Genomic DNA, 8841 nt, shown 5'->3' with positions numbered 1-8841 from the left:
AAACTAAAATAAAAGAAAAATTACGTAAAAATTAAACATTTTTATTTATGAAAACTTTTACTTTACAAACTACAATATTTTGTCACTTGTACCCCTTAGCATCTAATCCCCTTAATTGTCAGTTTACCCGTTGATAATTTGAAAGTACTGTCACGATCGAGTACTTTTGCGTCATAGATATTTATGTACCAAGTTAATAAAATAAAGTGACTCTTTACTGTTTATTTATTCCTGTATATCTATATTTTTATAAATTAATTTTAGATATGAGTAAAATATCTTTTATTTATCTAACATACGGTTCGAGTATACAGGGTGTAACAAAAATACAGGTCATAAATTTAATCGCATATTCTGGGACCAAAAATAGTTCGATTGAACCTAACTTACCTTAGTACAAATGTGTACGGAAAAAAAGTTACAGCCCTTTGAAGTTACAAAATGAAAATCAATTTTTTCCACTATATCGAAAACTATTAGAGATTTTTTATTGAAAATGGACATGTGGTATTCTTATGGCAGTAGTATTTTAAGAAAAAATGATAATCAAATTTGGACACCCCATAAAAATTTTATGGGGGTTTGGTTCCTTTAAACCCCCCCAAACTTTTGTGTACGTTCCAATTTAATTATTATTGTAGCGCTATTAGTTAAACACAAGTTTTTAAAAACTTTTTTGTCTCTTATTACTTTTCCAAAAGTCAGTTTTTATCGAGATATTTGAATATTTGTCAAATCCACCACATATTTGTATATGGTAAAGTACGATTATGGAGACTTGGTAATAATATGAAAATTTATTTATGAGTTACATTTTTAAGTACATTTTGAACCATATTAAAAAAGAAGCCACATCTCGATAAAAGATGCTTTATCAAAAAAATGCAAAGAGGCAAAAAAGTTTTAAAAACACTGTGTTTAACTAATGGTACCGCAGTAATAGTTTAATTGGAACGTACACAAATATTTGGGGGGTTTAAAAGAACAAAACCCTCATAAAATTTTTATGTAAACATATTAAAAAAGAAACCGTAACTCGATAAAAACTGCCTTATCGAAAAAATACCAAGAGGCAAAAAAGTTTTAAAAATATTGAATTTAACTAATGCCACCACAATAATAATTTATTTGGAACGGACACAAAAGTTTGGGGAGGTTTAAGGGAACAAAACCCCCATAAAATTTTTATGGGGTGCACAAATTTCACTATAATTTTTCTTTAACATGTTCTTTCCATAAGAATGCCACATGTCCATTTTCAACAATAAATCTCTAATGGTTTTCGATATATTCAAAAAAATCGATTTTCATTTTGTAACTTCAAAGGGCTGTAACTTCTTTTTTGTGCATATTTGTACTAAGGTAAGTTTGGTTCATTCGAACTATTTGTGGTCCCAGAATATGTGGTTTAATTTATGACCTGTATTTTTGTTACACCCTGTATATGTGACATAAGCGACATAAGAAAAATAGAACATTCGTATTCGCTCCGTGCATTATTGACGCGACACCTAGTGCCTTCACCTGACATTTTTGCATATCATAATTTTAGGTTTAGCATATAATAAATACATATTGTGAAGTTTTATACAAGAATCTACAGGTCGAGCAAGTCTCGTAAATTTCACGATTGCGAGCCACGCTTCACGCAACCGTGTTTGCGTACTTGTGTTTCGAGTTGCGTGGTCGTGCAGAGTTATATTTACCAATTCGCGCAATCGTACTTGAGACGCTGTGTCAGGTGAGGTGTTTGAAAATTTGTGTAACTTGATTGCTTGATTCTGTGGTGTGAAGGTGGTTAAACTTTTGTTTTATTTTTTTTTGTTTTGTTTGTTTTTGTTGTTGCGAATATATCGCAGAAAGTTTTTAGATGAAGTAATTGTATGATGAAGATAACACAGAAAATATAAGAGGGCAGCATACTTTGCAAAACAACTGTTACAATTTGAAATCAACAATTTGTTAAGTTGTTGTCTTGCAGAGGAATATTTATAATCAATGCTTGCAGGTAAAAAAAGTGACTTTTTAAAAAATTATATCTTGGAAACTAAAAATTATTTTTATTTATAATTGAAACATGTAAAAGTATAGTACTCTCAAAAAAATTTCAGCCAAAAATATTCATTTTTGTAGAGTTGACTGCAATTTTTCGACAACAGCCCTTTTTTGCCGTGAGCAGCATAACAAGTCCAGTCTCATCTGAAATCAAAGTTTCTTGTAGTTTATACCTCTGGCTAGTGAATCAACAAAGGATTTTTTATTAGATGAGGTCATTTTTGTTTTATAAAAAAAACTACTTTAAAAATGAGAAAAATTGGGGTCAAAAATGTGTTTAAACTTATGTAAAATCTTCAAATTTCATTTTTTTTTAATTCCTTCGTTCATATTCTAGCCAGAGGTATAAACTACAAGAAACTTTTTGATTTCAGATGAGACTGGACTTAGTTATGCTGCCAACGCAAAAAAACTTAAACTCTACAAAAATGAATATTTTTGGCTGAAACTTTTTTTGAGACTACCTTAAGTACTATACTTTTACATGTTCCAATTATAAATAAAAATAAATTTTAGTTTTCGAGATATATTTTTTTTAAAAAGTCACTTTTTTTACCCACAAGACCCCTTAAAAAAATGTTTGGAAGAATATGTTTGATGGCCAAGATGCATACATATATTTAGAAGGAAAGTTCCTGATTTCTGTAGTATAATACATAATACCGAAGAGGAAGTAGCCCTAAGCGCCGGACTCCACTTGCGATTTGTAGTTGTGAAGATTGAACACATTCTTTCAAATAGAAGTCAATCCATGATTATTTAGTCACAAATGGATTGACTTGTATTTGAAACAATGTGTTCAATCTTCCTGATTACAAATCGCAAGTGGAGTGCGGCGGTAATAACACCAAAATATTCCATATAGGTCCATAGAAGGTACACAGACATTGAAAAATTCCTGGAATATCCCCGAAAACATGTTCCCTGAGAACATCCCAGGAAAATCCTGTGTCAGCAAACATTACCTGAGTGTTTAAACATTACCTGAATGTCTTATTGGAACATTCCATGAATGTCCACGAATGTTCTCTGGACATTCAAAATATATTTTATAGACATTCCCTGGATATACCAGAAATACAGTGATGAGCGCTCTAATAACCGGCAAAATAGCACAAAAGATGTATTAAGTAGTGAGATAAAAAGACATGAAACTAGTCGAGCTGGGAAATTTAGCGATATTAACTTATACATTTAGATTGTATTGATTGTGTACCACCTTCAGACGTATCAGACGAGTTTGGAAACTACCACTGTCACAGTGACAGTTTTAGTTGACATACTCCTCCGATATGTGTAAAGGTGGGATCAATATAACGTAAATTTAAAGGTTAATTTCGCTAAATTTCCCAGCTCGACTAGTTTCATTTCTTTTTATCTCACAACTAAATATTTTGCCGGTTATTAGGGCACTCATCACTGTACATCCTTGCTGATGTGACAATACCTCCTATCTGTTTTTTCATGAGTTTTGTATGAGAGATGGAAAAACATGTTTTAAGGTCACCTCCTGTGTTCATATGTAAGTTTTGACTTGTTTTGTAGTTCATAGATAGTTTAATTTACTACAAAACAAGTCAAAAAATATCATATGAAAACAGGAGGTGACCCTAAGACAAGTTTTTAGTCTCTCTTACAAAACTCATGAAAAAACAGATAGGATGTATTATTACATCACTGACGATATGTGGCCATACCAAATAATACATCCCCTTGATAAATATAAACATTTTTATTGAACAAAATCTTTTCATACATTTTTTTAATGCAATTTACTGATATTCCTAAATATTTCAAAAAAATGTGTCACATTTGCTTTGTAAACCTTTCTTTTGCCTTTCGTAGCCACATATTCCGTTTCCTTCCTGGTTTTTTTGTAGACCACTTCTCTCAGCTGATTCTAAAAAAAATAAAATAAATGGTAATTTTTCTATCCTTTACAATTAACAATCAGAAGAAATATTATTTACAGATAATGATATGTATAATAATAATAGGTTTGTTCTAGCATCAGTTTGAAACCATCAGCGAATAGTGGACCAGCGCGAGTAGAGGGGATCGCACTGGTGACTGTATTATGTTCTTTTACTGACCAACTGTTTGCTGATGGTTTTTGACTAGTTTGACCGTTTGCTAGAACAAACCTAATAATAATGAATATTTTGTATTTTGACAATGACATCTGATGTGGAAGTCAAAACATTAATAAAATTATTTTTTCAAGTTAACTTTCACATGCGCGTCTTAAAATTTAATACTTATATCATAAATAACTATTAAAACTATCTTAAGAGGAAACAGTATAGATCAACAGGTAGCGAAAATGTGTTCCAAGATTGCGGCTGTAATTTTGAATATTTTTTCAAGATATTTGGCACACATATTCGTAATATAATAAAGAATGGCGGTACAGAGCCCAATTTGAAAAATATATTAATATGTGGAAATTACTCTGTAATTAAATACAATATAAAAAAAAACGAGCTTGTACCGCCATTAAGAAGAACAAAAAAATACACTTTTTTCAAATACAACTTTTTTATCCGATTTTGTGTTATTTTGGAACTACTAAAATTTTTTATTTCATTAGTAGTTCCAAAATTACACAAAATCTAGGCATCGGATAAAAAAGTTTATTTGAAGAAAGTGTATTTTTTTGTTCTTCTTAACCCTACGTTAGGCGCGTCGTTATTGCTGACAAGCTTAGGCGCGTGGTCTACGATTGTAGACCAATAGTTTTTTGTCGTATAATACCGGATTTTGACAAAATTAACAAATTAGTGGTTAATAACATATTTATTTATGTTCGCACTTTCATATTAGATATGTTTTGTTCCTTGGCTTTTCTCATTTTGACAGTGGTAAAATTAAAAACGAGGTCATGATTTTTTGGGTCTTTATTTGCAAGTAAATGAAAATGGTCACAAAAATAAGCTTAATTTAGTAAAAAACACCAATATTTTTTATATTTGAACGTATAGAATGACCAATAGGGATAAATAATAAAGAATAGAACTAAAAAGTAAAAAAAAGAACAAAACTATTAAATGGTCAAAGTGGCACAATTTTAGTCTGTCAAACATTCAGTGCAAATATCCCCAAAATGATCCTTGAATGCAAATGTGTCACATCTTTGGCATGTCCTTCTTGTTGACATATTGAAAATTCATGCACAAATACAACATCGTCCCACGTAATTTGTTGGAATATTAGGGGAAGGGGGTACGACTTCTTGAACTCCGAGCAGTACGCGAGCTCGTCGTCTAAGTTCTCGTAGCAGGGAAGGCATAGTTGATCCATATTCAATTTGCCGTTTGTTTAGTTCCCATGCTAAGTTTTCAATGAAGTCGCTTCTTGAAACATTTTCATTTATGTTATTAGCTTTATATACACAGCAGGCTACATATTAGCTTTATATATACAACTAAAAACTGGAACGCGCTTAGTCGCGTGGTCTACGGTTGTAGACCACTGCTCTTTGAATAATGGTAAAAAAATAATGCAAACAGGTCGTCGGCGTTTAGCAAACTGAAGAGTAAGTTGGAAGTATTAGTGACAGCTACTAAGCGGGATGGGGGCGTATGTGCAGTTTTATGCAATTAGCGACCACTTAAAGGAGAGTGGTCTACGATTGTAGACCACGCGCCTAACGGAGGGTTAATGGCGGTACAGGCTCATTTTTTAAATATTGTATAATTACAGAGTAATTTCCACATATTAATATATTTTTCAAATTGGGCTCTGTACCGCCATTCTTTATTATTTTACGAATACGTGTGCCAAATGCCTCGAAAAAATATTCAAAATTACAGTGACAATCTTGGAACACGTTTAGGCTACCTGTTTATCGCTACTGTATTACCTTAAAACATTGCAATTTGCTAAACCAGTATATTTTACTCTACTACTACTCTACTAGCTACCTCATTTTCCACTGTTTCTAAAGACTTGTTTACATGGGTAGAGTTTTGAGGAGAGTAGAGTAGTGGTAGTACTCTACCAAAAATGGCTTGATACCATTCACGTGAGGAGAGTACAAGTATAGTACTGATGCTAGTATAGTGAAACCGATTTTTGTATTTTTAAACACTCTTGATTATAAGTGCACCTTAAATTCTTAATTTTTTGCTTAAGCTTGTTTACTCCAAAGCCCCCTTTGTCATTCTTTCGACGATTTCATCCTCCGCAGCTTGCTGCAAACTTTTATTTCTGTAGTATACACTACCTAAATTCCATAAACACTGGTATTCGCCGTATTATAGCTCTACAAGTTTTAAAGTTTCATCTTCGGTGAACTTCATTTTCACTATTTACACAAAACACAATTCCAGCCAGAATGACAGCGCCCCCATGTACTCTCCTACCTACTCTATTCTGCCATAATTGAGCGTGTTCCATGGGTAGAGTGTGCAGCCGAGTAGACATTTTGGCAGTAGTGGTGGTCATAGAGTAGTTACTTTGCCATAGGTTGCTAGTCACTCTACTTTAACTCCAACTATACACTCTACCAGCTATTCTACTGTGCTGAGCATTTTTACAGGTAGAGTTACTCTACTCTATCAAGTACTTGCATCATTACTCTACCCGTGTAAACAAGTCTTAAATCTACTGAATGAAAATCTACTTAATCTTAATCTACTCTTAATGAAAAATGTCTAAAATCATTTACCCACCTAGTATTATTGTAGAATTTAAGACAGTCCAGTGCCTTATAAATAATTTCAATATGAATATTTTTCCCTTTAATTCTCCTTTGATACCACTCCATTTTAGATTTTGGGGAACTTATTTCATTGTGTTTATAGACCATATTTATTGAAGGAACCCAATCTGGAGATTGTTATTATCTATTAAGTCGGCTGGTTTTCCTATAAGATTAAAATGTTAACATCTTCAAAAATCGTTACTGTTGTAATTGTAACTTACCAGATATAAAATGATTACAGCAGACAGGACAGGAAAATTTTCATTTCGCTAGTAAAACCTGTACATTGTATTGCATTTAACCATTGTTGTCTCTCAGATACCTTATTTAGTTCAGTTTAAAAGTGAACTTTATCTTGACTTTATCACATTTCACACTTCAAAACACAACACCAATGAAGCATATTATCTTTCTAAATTAATACTTCCAGAGAAAATGTTAAATTAATCTTTGTACAACACAAAATTACAAAGAAATACAACTAAAATTATCTAAAACTCATTAAGAACAGATAGAATAAGATTTATCTTTTACACCCAGTAGCCATATTGACATATTGATTTAATTTTGAAAACGATTATATTTAAATTTGGTAAATATAACTCCGTACGACCACGCAACTTGAAACACAAGTACGCAAACACGGTTGCGTGAAGCGTGGCTCGCAATCGTGAAATTTACGAGACTTGCTCGACCTGTAGATTCTTGTAAGTTTTATAGTATGTATATTATTCAACGAACATGTAATGATGACTATATTACTCACGATATTGAAGTTTGCGAAACGAGCCAAAGGCGATTGTCGTAATTCATCAGAGTGAGTAATAGCCATATAACGCGCAAGACGGGTTAGCACGTAGATAAATACTAAAACAAACGCCACAGCACTAATGCTACTCACCTTGCAGTTATATGTAGGCCGTTGTCGTTCTTCAACGGTACTGGCTCTGAACTAACTCACCGGTGGCGGGGTGGATTCAAATAGAACGAATAAATATACTTGGGCGCCAGCTTCCTTTTTTGCCAGCCAGTACAAACAGATAACTATAACTAATTCCCCAAATGAAGCAAAGGAATAATAATAAGACACGAGTAACCCATATACAACTCTTATTGCCCTATGATGTAATACTAACATCGGTTACGAGGTTGTCTCTTACAAACACACTAAACAAGTGATTAGGTGACATTAACTTTCTGAAATATTCAAAGAGTGACTACAAGTATTTTTTTGTGACAAATTTATCTAAATAATGTAAAAAAAATAAAGGTGACAAAATTATCTTACCGCAATATAACTATTAAAATTTAAAATCCACTATTTTAAATATATATTTCCCCCGTTCATTAAATTCAATTAAAAAAAAATAACAACAAAGCTGGTAACAAAGACTGGAAGATGTTCCTTCTCAACACGAACGAACTTCGGGTAACGCGGCGGTTAGCAATGGGCCCATAGCGTACGCAAGCGCAGAATGAAATCACACCGTAGGCAAATATTTAAAAAGTTTTAAATTATAGTTTCCAATAAAATCCCTGCATTTGCCCCATTACAATTTTAACTGTGATGTAGGTATTTTAAAACTTTAGATGTTGTTTACTTTAAATAAATAATAGCAGTAAAAAAATAGAAAAATTAATAACTGGCTTTTACACCCTAAATTTATATGTGTCTGTTCCTGAAAAATAATTTACTAACATCGGCAAAAAAAATCAATAGATACTCCTAATGATCCTAGATGATCTATCCTCTTAATGAAGTTTAAATTAAAAATGTACAAATAATTCCTCTTCCTCTTAATTTCATCCTCTTAATACTATCAAAAAAAATTAAGTCCAAACAAAGCATGAATATAACTTAATTAATATAATGAAGTTTAAAAAAACCTTAATTCTGAATCTTCTCCACAGATTACCATATCTACAACGGATTATGTAGGGGCTTAAGATTCTACCATCGGGTCCATCAGTCCATTCCCTGACATGCCATGACGCTCAAATGGCCTCTCTGTTGAAAGCGTGTGACTTCAAAAAAACGTCCCGTACTAAAACGTCCCGTACTAAAACCCTTAAATAAAAAT

At 32.4% G+C, this 8841-nt stretch overlaps 1 long non-coding RNA gene across 1 annotated transcript; it reads right to left on the bottom strand.

The window, feature by feature from the left end:
• Window positions 1-3772: 3772 nt before the first annotated feature.
• On the bottom strand, window positions 3773-7430 carry LOC114331219 (uncharacterized). The gene is made up of 3 exons (XR_007696552.1): window positions 6982-7430; window positions 6729-6923; window positions 3773-3955 (listed from the first exon to the last, which is right to left on the bottom strand). It is a non-coding gene; the product is annotated as an uncharacterized LOC114331219 (long non-coding RNA).
• Window positions 7431-8841: the final 1411 nt, after the last annotated feature.

Source organism: Diabrotica virgifera, chromosome 2, assembly GCF_917563875.1.
Source record: "Diabrotica virgifera virgifera chromosome 2, PGI_DIABVI_V3a".
NCBI lineage: Eukaryota > Metazoa > Arthropoda > Insecta > Coleoptera > Chrysomelidae > Diabrotica > Diabrotica virgifera.
The sequence above is the reverse complement of the archived record's forward strand: the minus strand, read 5'-3'. Positions and strand labels throughout refer to the sequence as shown.